Source organism: Salmo salar, chromosome 13 (genome assembly GCF_965601325.2).
Source record: "Salmo salar chromosome 13, fSalSal1, whole genome shotgun sequence".
Classification (NCBI taxonomy): domain Eukaryota; kingdom Metazoa; phylum Chordata; class Actinopteri; order Salmoniformes; family Salmonidae; genus Salmo; species Salmo salar.
The window spans coordinates 29,791,790-29,806,692 of record NC_138303.1 but is presented as its reverse complement, the minus strand read 5'-3'; the positions used below and the strand labels follow the sequence as shown (position 1 = coordinate 29,806,692).

General features: G+C 42.0%; 1 protein-coding gene across 2 annotated transcripts in view; it reads left to right on the top strand.

Moving 5' to 3' along the window:
- Positions 1 to 1,312: 1,312 nt before the first annotated feature.
- LOC106566795 (oxysterol-binding protein-related protein 2) overlaps positions 1,313 to 14,903 on the top strand; it is a 40,802-nt gene continuing 27,211 nt past the window's right edge. For both annotated transcript variants that reach the window (XM_014135195.3, XM_014135190.3), the window contains exon 1: positions 1,313 to 1,419. The gene's annotated coding sequence lies outside the window, so the exon portion shown is untranslated. The remainder of the gene's footprint in view (positions 1,420 to 14,903) is intronic.

Sequence of the window (14,903 nt, the reverse complement as noted above, 5' to 3'; positions counted from 1 at the left end):
TGGGTTGCCGTGAACCATCAGAGCGATGCCGCTTCAACAATGGCCATAATTATCCACTCTCACTCTGTACATTCTCCCTGGTTTTTAGGGGGGTGTGAGTAGACAAACAGGTCCGTGTTTTATTGAAGAGCCCAGAACTGGGCAGTGCTAGAATGGAGAAAACAACTCCCTCACTCATCAAATCATCAGACTTATGCAACACAAGTTGGCAAAGATCCTGTCTGATCCACCCAACATCTCATCTGCTCTCAGCGAATGATCGAAGTTGATTGTTATGCTCTCTCTCCCTCCTCTTCCGTGTCTCTCGCTTATCTGAAACACACACACACACACACACACACACACACACACACACACACACACACACACACACACACACACACACACACACACAAAATCATCTGCAGTGAGTGCATATTTGTGACAGGGTCACTGCAGGTCATGGCAGCAGCCAGTAGTCATTGCTTTATGATGATCTAAGGACAGGTGGGTGTATCAGTCACTGCTGCCACCATTATCGATGCGCAGAATAATACATGGCAACCAAACTTATTCCTCATTAATAATGCACTGCCTCCTGATTACTGCTATAGATCTACTCCCATCCCTCCCAGCTTTATCTTTGGTGCAGGACATGCTGGAAGTAGGTAGACTGGGAATGAAACATACTCTCCCTGTCAGTTGCTGTATTTGATTGCCTAATGTGTCTACAATTGTCTGTCAATGTGATATCATTCACTTTAGAACACAGTTTGACATATTTGTAGAGGAGGTGTCTCTACTACAGTCCCATGGTTTTCTCTCATCTTCACCAGCATCATCAGTAAAGCATTATCAACTTCAATACAACCAACAATTACCATTCACCATTCACTGAGCCTTCATGCAGACATGCTTGTGCACCTGGCTTTGGCAGTGTCCATGAGAGCAGACAGAATGTGTTCGCTGTTGATGTTGTGTAGTAATGCCATGCGATTAGGACATTTCAGAAATAAATGATCAAAATGAAAAACAACACGGTGGCATGGTAAGAAAATCGACCAAGTATTTTCCATAATCATTAATGATTTCCTCTGTCCTCTGGAAATTGATTGTTGGGTCACATATCACTTTGATAGTAATTCGATATTTTGCCATACACCTTATCCCTAATGTGGATAAAACATGTTTTTGTATCCTAATACAGAGTACAGTGTGTAATGTTATTTACAGTAGTAGTACACTCTGTTCTTCTTCCAGCCTGTCAGCATGTGTTTATGTGGATCAGGCGGTCCCATTCACGGATGCCCGATTGGCCGGTTGGCTTGTCATGAGACCGCCCCTGTGGTCAAGCATTTCCGCTTCTGTGTCAATTCACACGGAGCGTTTGGTCACTCTGTCAAATTAAGTCAAGCGTCACCAGGTGTCCCAAATCTTCAGGTACAGTAATTATTTAACACTATATGTGACAGTTCTCTGAGTTTTGTGCATGGAATGTAATGTAATGGCATGTAATGTGAAGAAGCGCAAACTTGTGCTTAATCTTTGTTTTGATGCTAGCTAACAAGCTTTTCTCGACGAGCTCTCGGGACCAGCTAGCTAACTTTCTAGCTAAAACAAGACACCACTTCCATAGTTTGTTTGATTTATTTTATGTAGTAAGTAAATTCAGGTTGGTGTCGCACTGATGTAATGTTAGCTCCCTAGCCAGCCCAATCGATTTTATAACGTTAACACTTACTAGTTAGTTACTGTAACATAGCTAACTTAGCTAATGTCTCCCTCCTAATCATTTCCTACTATATCTAGTCCCATGCCTAGTTAGCAAGCTAATCTAGCTTTGAACTATAAGATGCATTTACTTTCACTGCCATCCCTGTCTACTACCGACATCGGAGACTTGTTCAGTGAATGCAGTACATGGGTATAATTTAACAGACACTATTATCCAGAGCGACTTACATTACAGGAGAAATTAGGGCCTTGCTCAAGGGTACATAGACAAAATCGTTGATTTGAAACAGCAACCTTTTTTTTAACTGGCCGAACGTTGTTAACCGCTAGGCTACCTGTCGCCCTAAAGGTGTGGAGTATGACAGACTAGCTGCTACCTCCGGGTGAGATCAAATTTGATTTGTCACATGCACCGAATACAACAGGTGTAGACCTTACCGTGAAATACTTACAAACCCTTAACCAACAATGCAGGTCAAGAAAAAGTTGAGAGAATATTTACCAAATAAACTGAAGTAAAAAATTAAATAACGAGCCAATATACATGGGGTACCGAGAAATGGTATGCCTGTCTGTGTCAATGCTACATCTGTCAAGATGCGGAGAGCCATCTGCTCCATCAGCTAATGTTAGAAGATAACACAGTATGGGAATGTTATTCTGACCGCTGTTGACCTCTGTCTGCGTCTTTGATGCTGGAAATGGGCCACTGTGACACTAGGCAGCTTTATGTTATTTCAAGTACCAGCATCTTGACAGAAATCAACAAATGGTGAGTCCTAGAGATGTAGTGTGAATCCCCTTCCCATTTACATGATGCACAATTAGTGTAAAGATTCAACTTTGTTGACAGATAAATCCCCATGGGAATAGCCTGCTTAAGGTGACTTTCTCCTGACGACCCAGTCAGGACTGTAATTGCCCGCACCAATCAATTAGCAGCATCCATTTAAACCCAATCATCTCTCATACTTACACAATCCTCAGGGGCCCTAGGTGTGTCAGCACTCATGACAAATTAGGATTATGCCTGTAAATTAGTCATTACCATTGAGGAGTATGGAAAGGTCTCTGACATGGTTGGTGCTTCAGGTATACAATTTAAAGCACATCTCTCCTCTTGATGTTTTTGAGTTCCAGGGAGGATGCAGGAGAAGTTTTGGGGCAGGATCCTCCTAGGTAGTAGTGTGTGTGACTGTTCTCCCAGGTTTCAGGTGACACTGCATTTTGCTGACTCACTCTCTAGCTAGTGCTAAGTGGGTGTGTATCTGCAGACACCTGCAGTAGTGTCTTGCCCTGCCATTGGTTGCCTCATTATCAGTGTCAAAGGTTTTAAGGTTACATTCCTCAAGGCTTCCCTGAGGGACACCAGGCCAGAACATGGAAACTCCTCAATGTTTGTCTTTTATACATTGTCAATGTTATCACAGGCGTGACGTGTGTTGGTGGTTTTCTTTTGTCAGTTACAGTTTGATTCACAGAGTACCAGATAAAGCCCCACATTTCCTAGAATTTCCCACACCCGGAGCAATATAAACCCATGGCCCTGTGCCCAACTATTAGTACCTACCTTTTAATCAAATCATAGTTTATTGGTCACATACACATGTTTAGCATATGTTATTGTGGGTGTAGTGAAATGCTTGTGTTTCTAGCTCCAACAGTGCAGTAATATCTAACAAGTAATATCTAACAATTTCACAACAATACACACAAATTTAAAGTAAAGGAAGGGAATTAAGACTATATAAATGTTTGGACGAGCAATGTCGGAGCGGCGTAGACAAATACAGTAGAATGGAATACAGTATATACATATGAGATGAGTAGTGCAAAATATGTAAACATTATTGAGGTGACTAGTGTGCCAATTATTAGTGGCCAGTGATTACAAGTCTGTATGTAGGCAGCAGCCTCTAAGGTGCTAGTGATGGCTGTTTAACAGTCTGATGACCTTGCGATAGAAGCTGTTTTTCAGTCTCTCAGTCTCAGCTTTGATGCACCTGTACTGGCCTCGCCTTCTGGATGTTAGCGGGGTGAACCGGCAGTAGCTCGGGTGGGTTGTTGTCCTTGATGATCTTTTTGGCCTTCCTGTGACATCGGGTGCTGTAGGTGTCCTGGAGGGCAGGTAGTTTGCCCCCGGTGATGCATTGGACAGACCGCACCACCCTCTGAAGAGCCCTGTGGTTCGGGGGGTGCAGCTGCTGTACCAGGCGGTGATACAGCCGGACAGGATGCTCTCAATTGTGCATCTGTAAAAGTCTGTGAGGGTTTTCGGTGCCAAGACAAATTTCTTCAGCTTCCTGAGGTTGAAGAGACACTGTCTGTGTGGGTGGACCACTTCAGTTTGTCAGTGATGTGTACGCCGAGGAACTTGAAGCTTTCAACCTTCTCTGCTGCGGCCCCGTCTGTGGATAGGTGGGTGTTCCCTCTGCTGTTTCCTGAAGTCCACGGTCAGCTTTATTAACTCAGTGTGTTTTCTCTATCCTGTCTCAATATGATTTACTTTTCTACCAGTTGTCCTTTTCCAAGTTTGACTCATCGCTTACGCTATAAGTCACTCCCATTCTCAATAATCACCATGTGGATTCATTTTTGTAGACACTCACGCTTACCTTTCCACCACTACAGCTGTCGATGGCATTTATTCAGAGATTAGCGGTGAAGGCCTGGCTTTCAACCCTTTCTCTTGATTTCACACAGTCATTATGCCTAGTCTAGCCTATTGATTGACTGCTTTCTACTATGGGCCTGTGATAGTAGAAATCAACCATCATTCTAAAGAGAGTAGACCACTTTCTGCATTTTGAGTATGTTTCAAAGGCATTGTTACTAACATGTTGGGGACAGGTTTAGGGTATGTAATGGGCGATTCCATGCCAGTGGGTGCGCAAAATATTTTTGGTATCTGATTGTTCTGGCAATTCTCACATAGAAACTTCATTGGGAGGAAGGATGTTTGACATGCTTTTTACAAAATGTTTTTAGAAAATCATGAAGAAAGTGGCCATTTTAGGCCCTTTTTAGCCCTAGACACACCTCCTGTAAGACCTTATGATCCGTGAGCCATACATGATACAGACATCTTAGTGTCATTATACTCCAAAATATGGAGTATGTCTAGATCCTGAAATACACATTTTGACGTAAATAAAAAATAGGAATATCTCAACTACTCTTTAAGATTTAGTTAATTTTAAGACATTGTTTGGAACTAAATACTCTACAACTGCATACAATTTCCAGAGTGGGCTCTGCTAATTTTGAAGTTCTGATAAACGTTATGACATCACCAACACAGTGTAATGGTAAATGGATTCCAAGGAAACTCCCTCTGCTGGTGATTTCCTGAATGTGCAATCCTAAAGGAGGGCTGTGATTGGTTATTGAGCTACAACTTCAATTTCTATGTATAAAATGGGTCATATCAAAAGTACCAGAGTTTACTCTGGAAATTCAATGTGTCTTAAAATAAGCTAAATAAAAAATGGTCGTTTTGAGTTATTGATATTAAAGGCCCACCTCAGGAAGTTGCCGCACCGATTTCGAGTAATTCCTGTCGTAGACCGGAAATTCTCATTTAGATTCCACCTCGAAAACTGACACAGGCTGCTAATACATACATATTCAGGAATTCAGGGTGGAAACGTTGTGGTGATTTCCACGTGTAGCAGAGAAATAACAACAAATAGTGCATTCACTGACAGATGCCTGTGTAACTAGCTAGGATGCTAACCAAAGCCAGCTAATGAAAGTTATGTGAGCACCATTTCAGTTAAGACAGGCATACTGTAAGACAGACATACTGTACTAGCCGACCTGTTGAGATGAATGTCAGCTTAACCATGCCTATATGAGCTGTTGAGGGTTGATAATTCCAGTGAAACCGTGTGGGATTTCAGAAGTCATTAATATTTGGATATGCACACAGACATGATCAAACACCTATATTCATAGTTCGCTCTGTTATTTCAGCAAGCTAGCTTGAGGCTGCTAATGTTTAGTATACTCAGTGTATATCAATGCATTATCTAAATTGCGGTCAAGAATCTGCCGTAGAAATAGGTTGAATATAAGCTCCGGTAATATGGATAGCCTAACTATTGAACGGTTTGGAGTGTGTGTTGAAGTAATGGAAGGGTTCGATACTGCTACCAAAAGAGTCACAAAACCTGAAAAAACTTTGCCGTGGTATAGTTTCGGTATCCATGGCCAAGCAGCCATACACAAGCCTTAGATCACCATGCGCAATGCCAAGTGTTGGCTGGAGTGGTGTAAAGCTCGCCACAATTGGACTCTAGAGCAGTGGAAACGCTTTCTCTGGAGTGATGAAACACGCTTCCCCATCTGGTAGTCCGATGGACAAATCTGGTTTTGGTGACTATCAGGAGAACGCTAACTGCCTCAATGCATAGTGCCAACTGTAAAGTCTGGTGGAGCAGGAATAATGGTCTGGGGCTGTGTTTCATGGTTCGGGCTAGGCCCCTTAGTTCCAGTGAAGGGAAATATTAACGCTACAGCATACAATGACATTTCAGATGATTCTGTGCTTCCAACTTTGTGGCAGCAGTTTGAGGAAGGCCTTTTCCTGTTTCAGCATGACAATGCCCCCGTGCACAAAGCGAGGTCCAAACAGAAATGGTTTTTGAGATTGGTGTGGAAGAACTTGATTGGCCTGCACAGAGGCCAGACCTCAACCCCATCGAACACCTTTTGGATGAATTGGAACGATTCTGCGAGCCAGGCCTAATCGCCCATCATCAGTGCCCAACCTAACTAATGCTCTTGTATTATCCTCAACTTAAATTAAGACCAAAAAGCACATTTTTGTTTTCATTCATTTGTATGATAAAGAACTTTTTGACTTTGACTGTTTTATCTAGTGGAAACAGGAAACCCAAGTGTAGGCTACATAGAAAAGTGGGTTGGCTCTCAAATGACTGACTCATGAAGAACTAATAAATGAAAAGAGCCCTGAAACTAAACATAGGCTGGAAATATTTTTTTATGTCATCTGATAAGAAAAGATACTGAAGACTCACGAAACATCCGAAGTCACACATTAGGATTTGGCACTTCAAGCCCAAATATATCATTTGAGATTTATCCTGAAGCCACGCTTGCGTTGTCTTGGCTGTGTGCTTAGGGTTGTTGTCCTGTTAGGACCTCAGACTGGGGCGAAGGTTCACCTGAGTGCTCCGGAACAGATTTTCATCAAGTATATCTCTGTACTTTGCTCCGTTCATCTTTCCCTTGATCCTGACAAGTCTCCCAGTCCCTGCCACTGATTAACATCCCCACAGCATGATGCTGCCACCACCATGCTTCCCAGTAGGGATGGTGCCAGGTTTCCTCCAGATGTGACGCTTGGCATTCAGGCCAAGGAGTTCAATCTTGGTTTTATCAGACCAGAGAATCTTGTTTCTCATGGTCTGAGAGTCTTTTAAGGTGCCTTTTGTCAAACTCCAAGCATGCTGTTATGTACTCTTTACTGAGGAGTGGCTTCCGCCGGCCACTCTGCCATCAAGGCCTGATTGGTGGAGTGCTGCAGAGATGGTTGTCCTAGCTCTGTCAGAGTGGCCATCGGGTTCTTGGTCACCTCTCTGACCAGGGCCCTTCTCCCCCGATTGCTCAGTTTGGCCGGGCGGCCATCGCTAGGATGTGTCTTGGTGGTTCCAAACGTCTTCCATTTAAGAATGATGGAGGCCACTGTGTTCTTGGGGGACCTTCAATGCTGCAGACATTTTCTGGTACCCTTCCCCAGATCTGTGCCTTGACACAATCCTGTCTCTGAGCTCTACGGACAATTCCTTCGACCTCATGGCTTGGTTTTTGCTCTCACATGCAATGTCAAATGTTGGACCTTTTTAAATAGACATGTGTGATTTGATTTGATGTGTGCCTTTCCAAATCTTGTCCAATCAATTGAACTTGCCACAGGTGGACTCCAATGAAGTTGTAGAAACATCTCAAGGATGATCAATGGCAACATGATTCACCTGAGCTCAATTTCTAGTCTCATAGCAAAGGGTCTGAATAGTTATGTATATAATGTTTTTCAGGTTTTTTATTTTAATGTGAAAAAGTGTCAACCTGTTTATGCTTTGTCATTATGGGGTATTGTGTGTAGGTGAGGAAAAATAACAATTTAATCAATTTTACAATAAAGCTGTAACGTAACTGTAGAAAAAGAGAAGGGGTCTGAATACTTTTCAAATGCACTGTACATATGTTGGTTACTCACAGATACCTTAATAAAAATAAGGTAGGGGCTTGGATCAGAAAACTAGTCAGTATCTGGTGTGACCACCATTTTCCTCCTGCAGCGTGACACATCTCCTTCGCATCGAGTTGATCAGGCTGTTGATTGTGGAATGTTGTCCTGTGGAATGTTGTCAACATCTCTTCAATGGCTGTGCAAAATTGTTGGAACTTGAACACGTTGTCATACACATCGATCCAGAGCATCCCAAACATGCTCAATGGGTGACATGTCTGGTGAGTATGCAGGCCATGGAAGAACTGGGACATTTTCGTCTTCCTGCAATTGTGTACAGATCCTTTGCTTCCATGGGGCAGTGCATTATCATGCTGAAACATGAGGTGATGGCAGCGAATGAATGGCATGACAATGTGCCTTAAGTAGAGGTTGACCGATTAATCGGAATGGCCGATTAATTAGGGCCGATTTCAAGTTTTCATAACAGTCGGTAATCGGCATTTTTGGACAACGATCATGGTCGATTACATTGCACTCCACGAGGAGACTGTGGCAGGCTGACTCCCTGTTATGCGAGTGCAGCAAGGAGCCAAGGTAAGGTGCTAGCTAGCATTAAACGTATCTTATAAAAAACAATCAATCTTAACTAATCACTAGTTAACTACACATGGTTGATGATATTACTAGTTTATCTAGCTTGTCCTGCGTTGCATATAATAGATGCGGTGCCTGTTAATTTATCATTGAATCACAGCCTACTTCTCCAAACGGGTGATTTAACAAGCGCATTCGCGAAAAAAGCATTGTCGTTGCTCCAATGTGTACCTAACCATAAACATCAACGCCTTTCTTAAAATCAATATACAAGTATATATTTTTAAACCTGCATATTTAGTTAATATTGCCTGCTAACATTAATTTGTTTTAACTAGGGAAATTGTGTCACTTCTTTTGCGTTCTGTGCAACAGAGTCAGGGTATATGCAGCAGTTTGGGCCGCCTGGCTCGTTGCGAACTGTGAAGACTATTTATTCCTAGCAAAGACAGCCGACTTCGCCAAACGGGGGATGATTTAACAAAAGCGCATTTGTGAAAAAAGCACAATCGTTGCACGAATTTACCTAACCATAAACATCAATGCCTTTCTTAAAATCAATACACAGAAGTATATTTTCTTAAACCTGCATATTTAGTTAAAAGAAATCCAGGTTAGCAGGCAATATTAAACTTGGGAAATTGTCACTTCTCTTGCGTTCATTGCACGCAGAGTCAGGGTATATGCAACAGTTTGGGCCGCCTGGCATGTTGCGAACTAATTTGCCAGAATTTTACGTAATCATGACATAACGTTGAAGGTTGTGCAATGTAACAGGAATATTTAGACTTATGGATGCCACCCGTTAGATAAAATACGGAACGGTTCCGTATTTCACTGAAAAAATAAACGTTTTGTTTTTGAAACGATAGTTTCCGGATTTTACCATATTAATGACCTAAGGCTCGTAATTTCTGTGTGTTATTATGTTATAATTAAGTCTATGATTTGATAGAGCAGTCTGACTGAGCAATAGTAGGCAGCAGCAGGCTCGTAAGCATTCATTCAAACAGCACTTTCGTGCGTTTGCCAGCAGCTCTTCGCTGTGCTTCAAGCATTGTGCTGTTTATGACTTGAAGCCTATCAACTCCCGAGATTAGGCTGGTGTAACCGATGTGACATGGCTAGCTAGTTAGCGGGGTGCGCGCTAATAGCGTTTCAATCAGTGACGTCACTCACTCTGAGACCTTGAAGTAGTTGTTCCCCTTGCTCTGCAAGGGCCGCGTCTTTTGTGGAGCGATGGGTAACGATGCTTCGAGGGTGGCTGTTGTCGATGTGTTCCTGGTTCGAGCCCAGGTAGGGGCGAGGAGAGGGGCGGAAGCTATACTGTTACACTGGCAATACTAAAGTGCCTATAAGAAAATCCAATAGTCAAAGGTATATGAAATACAAATGTTATAGAGAGAAATAGTCCTATAATTCCTATAATAACTACAACCTAAAACTTATTACCTGGGAATATTGAAGACTCATGTTAAAAGGAACCACCAGCTTTCATATGTTCTCATGTTCTGAGCAAGGAACTTAAACGTTAGCTTTTTTACATAGCACATATTGCACTTTTACTTTCTTCTCCAACACTGTTTTTGCATTATTTATACCAAATTGAACATGTTTCATTATTTATTTGAGGATAAATTGATTTTATTGATGTATTATATTAAGTTAAAATAAGTGTTCATTCAGTATTGTTGTAATTGTCATTATTACAAATACTTTTATTTTTAAATCGGCTGATTTTTTTAAATCGGCTGATTTTTAAACGCTATCGTTTTTTTTTGGTCCTCCAATAATCGCTATCTGCGTTGAAAAACCATAATCGGTCGACCTCTAGCCTTAAGATCTCGTCATGGTATCTCTGTGCATTCAAACTGCCATCGGTAAAATGCAATTGTGTTCATTGTCCGTAGCTTATGCCTGCCAATACCATAAACCACCACCAAAAATGGAGCACTCTGTTCACAGCATTTACATCAGCAAACCGCTCGCCCACACGACGCTATACGCTCTGTCTGGCATCTGCCCGGTACAGTTAAACTGGGATTAATCCGTGAAGAGCACACTTCTCCAGCGTGCCAGTGGCCATCGAAGGTGAGCATTTGCCCACTCAAGTCGGTTACGACCCCGAACTCCAGTCAGGTCAAGACCCTGGTGAGGACGACGAACACTCAGATGAGCTTCCCTGAGACGGTTTTTGACAGTTTGTGTAGAAATTCTTGCATGGTTACACGTGGTCTGCGCTTGTGAGGCCGGTTGGAAGTACTGCCAAATTCTCTAAAATGACGTTGGAAGTGGCTTATGCTAGAGAAATTATGATTGAATTCGCTGGCAACAATTCTGGTGGGCATTCCTGCAGTCAGCATGCCAATTGTACAGTCCCTCAGCTTGAGATATGTGGCATTGTGTTGTGACACTGCACATTTTTGAGTGGCCTTTTATTGTCCCCAACACAAGGTGCACCTGTGTAATGATCATGCTGTTTAATCGGCTTCTTGATATGCACTCCTGTCAGGTGGATGTATTATCAATGGAGAAATGCTCACTAACAGGGATATAAACTCATTTGTGCACAACATTTTTGAGGGTATGGAACATTTCTGTGATCTTTTTATTTCAGCTCATGAAACATGGGACCAACACTTTACATGTTACGTTGTATATTTTGATTCCAACGGTTTCCCCACTTTAACTAGGCCTAGATGTTTTTGCCCGTATCATGCAGCCATGCATGGCACAGTGTGGAAATAACAAAAGTGCAGGAAATGCAGAAATGAATGAATATGCTGAAAATGATTTTTGTTTGCAGTTGGATTGAACAGTAAAAAAACATCAGAATAGAGAGAGCCCCATTTTTAAATCGCTTATGTGTTGCCACCCTAGGGTCATAAAGTATCATAAAAAATATTTCAAACTTTTATTATTCAAAAACAAATACTGTCATACAGTCCAAAAATGTAATAAATATGGTGATATGATAATTTGGCCATATCACCCATCCCTACTTAGCACTGCCACTGGTGATCTTGGCCAATCATATGACTGGATCTATGAAATTAGTGATGTCTTGGGGTTCTTCTGTCCTTGTACTGTACTGATCTGACCATAGATTGTACTCGGTATGCTGGTTAGGCTTCATCAATAGGTCTGTGAATGGGTCTGTTCATTGTCATTACATGGATCCCTAATCCCATTTTGTGATTCACCATTGCATAAAATAGAAACATTTTGAACGGTTGTATTACATACATTACGCATAGTATTGTTTTCATTAGTTGTTAAAATGTTTAAAAATGTTGGACTGGAACGTTGCCACCATGTGCTTACTAACAATAGCGTTTCTGTGCACACACACACTGTTATTTATTTAGTTAACGCTCACGCTAGCTTTACACACACACACACGGACTCTCCAGGCTTTGTGTTATCTCTTAATGGGGCTCCTGGGTGTGTTGGTCCCATTTGTTATTTTGCTCTCAGCTAACCCCTAAGAAGCCACTCTGCTTGCCAAACGGGATTCTATTCAATTTACTCAGGTCGTTGCTGTAGCTACCATTCCTCAAAGTCCATGTCCTCACAGGCACACAGAGGTATGTGTGTGTGCGCCAAATTTCTCTGTGTGTCTGTGCCTCTCGCATGGTGACAGCTCTCCATGGCCGAGGCTCTCTTCCCTTTCTCTCTCTCGTCTCTGACTCCCGCTGGTTTTGGATGTTGTTTACCAACCACACAGGACCGTACTAGGAGCAGCATAGAGAATTTGAATGGCATAATGGGTTGGTGACGGCTCTGTCTCCATTATTACTGTCTGCAGCAGTAGCCTCAGACAATCTGATGGGTTGCTAGTCTCTCATTAGCCTGTCAAGTGTTCTTCCCACGTCGTTTAAGGAGTCAGGGACGTCTGTCAGTTAGGTTGTGTTGCTCTTGTTGGTTTAAGTGACAATTTTGCTCATGGCAGTCAAGGCTTCGGATGTGTGTATTGTATTTGCACCTGTCGTGTCCGAAGGAAAGCGATCGGTTGGACCTTAGACTGTGTTGATTGATGAAATGACAGTTTGGACGTTAGATTTGTCCCATTTAGGTAAATGATGGTTAGGCCTATTTGTTCTCATGACTGTTAAGCGATTTGGGCTGCCAACTGTATGAAATGTTCAGTCAGTAAGATGGCCAAAGGAATGTAGAGTAACAACAGTTGAGTTGTGTGTAAGTTACCTTAAGAAACCCTTGTCCCTCCTCCCCTGTTGACCCAGTCTCTAGCTATCAGACTGAATGTAGCGTTATCCTCTGGGTCATACTGCGCTCTTTTTCATCACACTAAATAGACTTATGAGTGAGCGAGTAGTTAGTGTGAGTACGTATTGTTTATCTATGATGCATATGGCATGATATGGTGCAATGTCTCTAACACTTACATAATCCTTAATGAGAGGTCGATGGAGTGACATGACCTGAGAGATGGTAACAGCCAATCAGATGGCACACACGGGGAACGGGGGGAGAGCAAGGTATCAGATGGGAGGTCGCTACAGTTGTCTGTTCCTGATGCCTCTGTCTGCTGATGGACTTAGTTACGCCAACAGCCTAGAACTTTCAAAGGCCAAGGATGGGGTCAGCAGCGGGAGGTCATAGTTGCTCCTCAAGCATTTTATCTAAATATTGGTCAATGTCTGCTTTCTTAAGCCATAGGCCTACTTCAACTCTCCTCACCCCTTAGTTCTAGCATAGATAGGCAAAACCATAATCATCGATTCATTTGACACATGATGAATGCAATAAAGTGTCATAAAAGTTGCCTAAACACTTTCTTGTGTGAGGTGACTAGTGTTGAAGAAACGTCAACTTTTTCGATCCTAGAATATGAAAAACTTTTGGTACTTCTGTCAAATGTCTGGCGTTGTCTACTGATTGAGCGTACCGTGCCTGCTCCTGTTAGTCAATGCCAGCTCTAGCCTGTCCTAAGGAACCCGTGCACTCACTGGCAGTCTGGGCTGTATCACCACTTATGCTACACAGAAGTTAACACACTTGAATAATACATGTACAATTTTTTATAACTGTCCATTACAGGCTACAACTCTTCACATTGCAAGAAGATACCGGTAGCTTCCAGCTTTGTGGGCTAACTTTCCGTGCTAGCTTACAGCTGAAGCTAACATCAATTCACTACCCTAGTACCGTGTTTGTCATAATATGCAAACCATAACGCAAAATATTGCTCATTTCAAATCTGATTGTCCCAAAAAATCTATTAATTCCCCTTATCTCCCCCACGTCTCTCCCAGTCAAGATCATCTTTGCTCCAACCTTGAATGGACTCTGTGTGAATGACATATTGGGTCTTAAAAGAGACAGCGCACACTTTTATAAAAGAAGAGATTGCTTCATCTATGCAAATGTTGTGAATCAGTGTTGTGACTTGGCTAATTAATGCTCCAGATAATTTACTGATTAATTACTGGAATATTTAATTGATCTGATTTTGTTTGGTTAATTTGGTTATCCTATCCAAATCTGAGAGGCACCATTTAAGGTTTCAATATAGAGAAACCCTTGACTGAACTCTATCACGAGTTCTCATTAACTGTTATAGTGTTAGTAACATCAACAAAATACAGGGCATTCGGAAAGTATTCAGACCCCTTGACTTGTTCCACATTGTTACCTTACAGGCTTATTCTAAAATGGATTAAATAAAATGTTTTCCTTATCAATCTACACACAATATCCCATAATGACAAAGCCAAAACAGGTTTTTAGAAATTTTTGCAAATGTCCCAAAAAAATAAAGTAAACATACCTTATTTACATAAGTATTCAGACCCTTTGCTATGGGACTTGAAATTGAGCTCAGGTACATCCTGTTTCCATTGATCATCCATGAGATGTTTCTACAACTTGATTGGAGTCCATCTGTGGTAAATTCAATTGATTGGACATGATTTGGAAAGGCACACGCCTGTCTATTTAAGGTCCCACAGTTGACAGTGCAAGTCAGAGCAAATATCCAAGATGGCGTAGCAGTCAGACGTCTTTGTCCTGTCGTGTCCCTTGTATATATATTTTTCTAAGCATATCTTTTAAAAATATTTTCCTAAACCTCAACTTCTAAATACTCTCCTGCAACCCGCCTCACCCAATGTGGCGTGGATCTGTTTTTTTCTAAAGTATTTCTATTTACTTCGGATCTGGAATCCCTCAACTGAAGCTAGCCATCTAACTACCTACCAGCTATCAGTCAGCAAACCATTGCTAGCGGTCATCAGCTAACCTTTAGCTCGGAAAGCTATCGCCAGTTCGAACAACGCGACTCAAACTAGAGCATGACGGAACTATTATTATTTACATTTTTTCCCCCCGGATTCCTACCGCAAACTCTGAACAT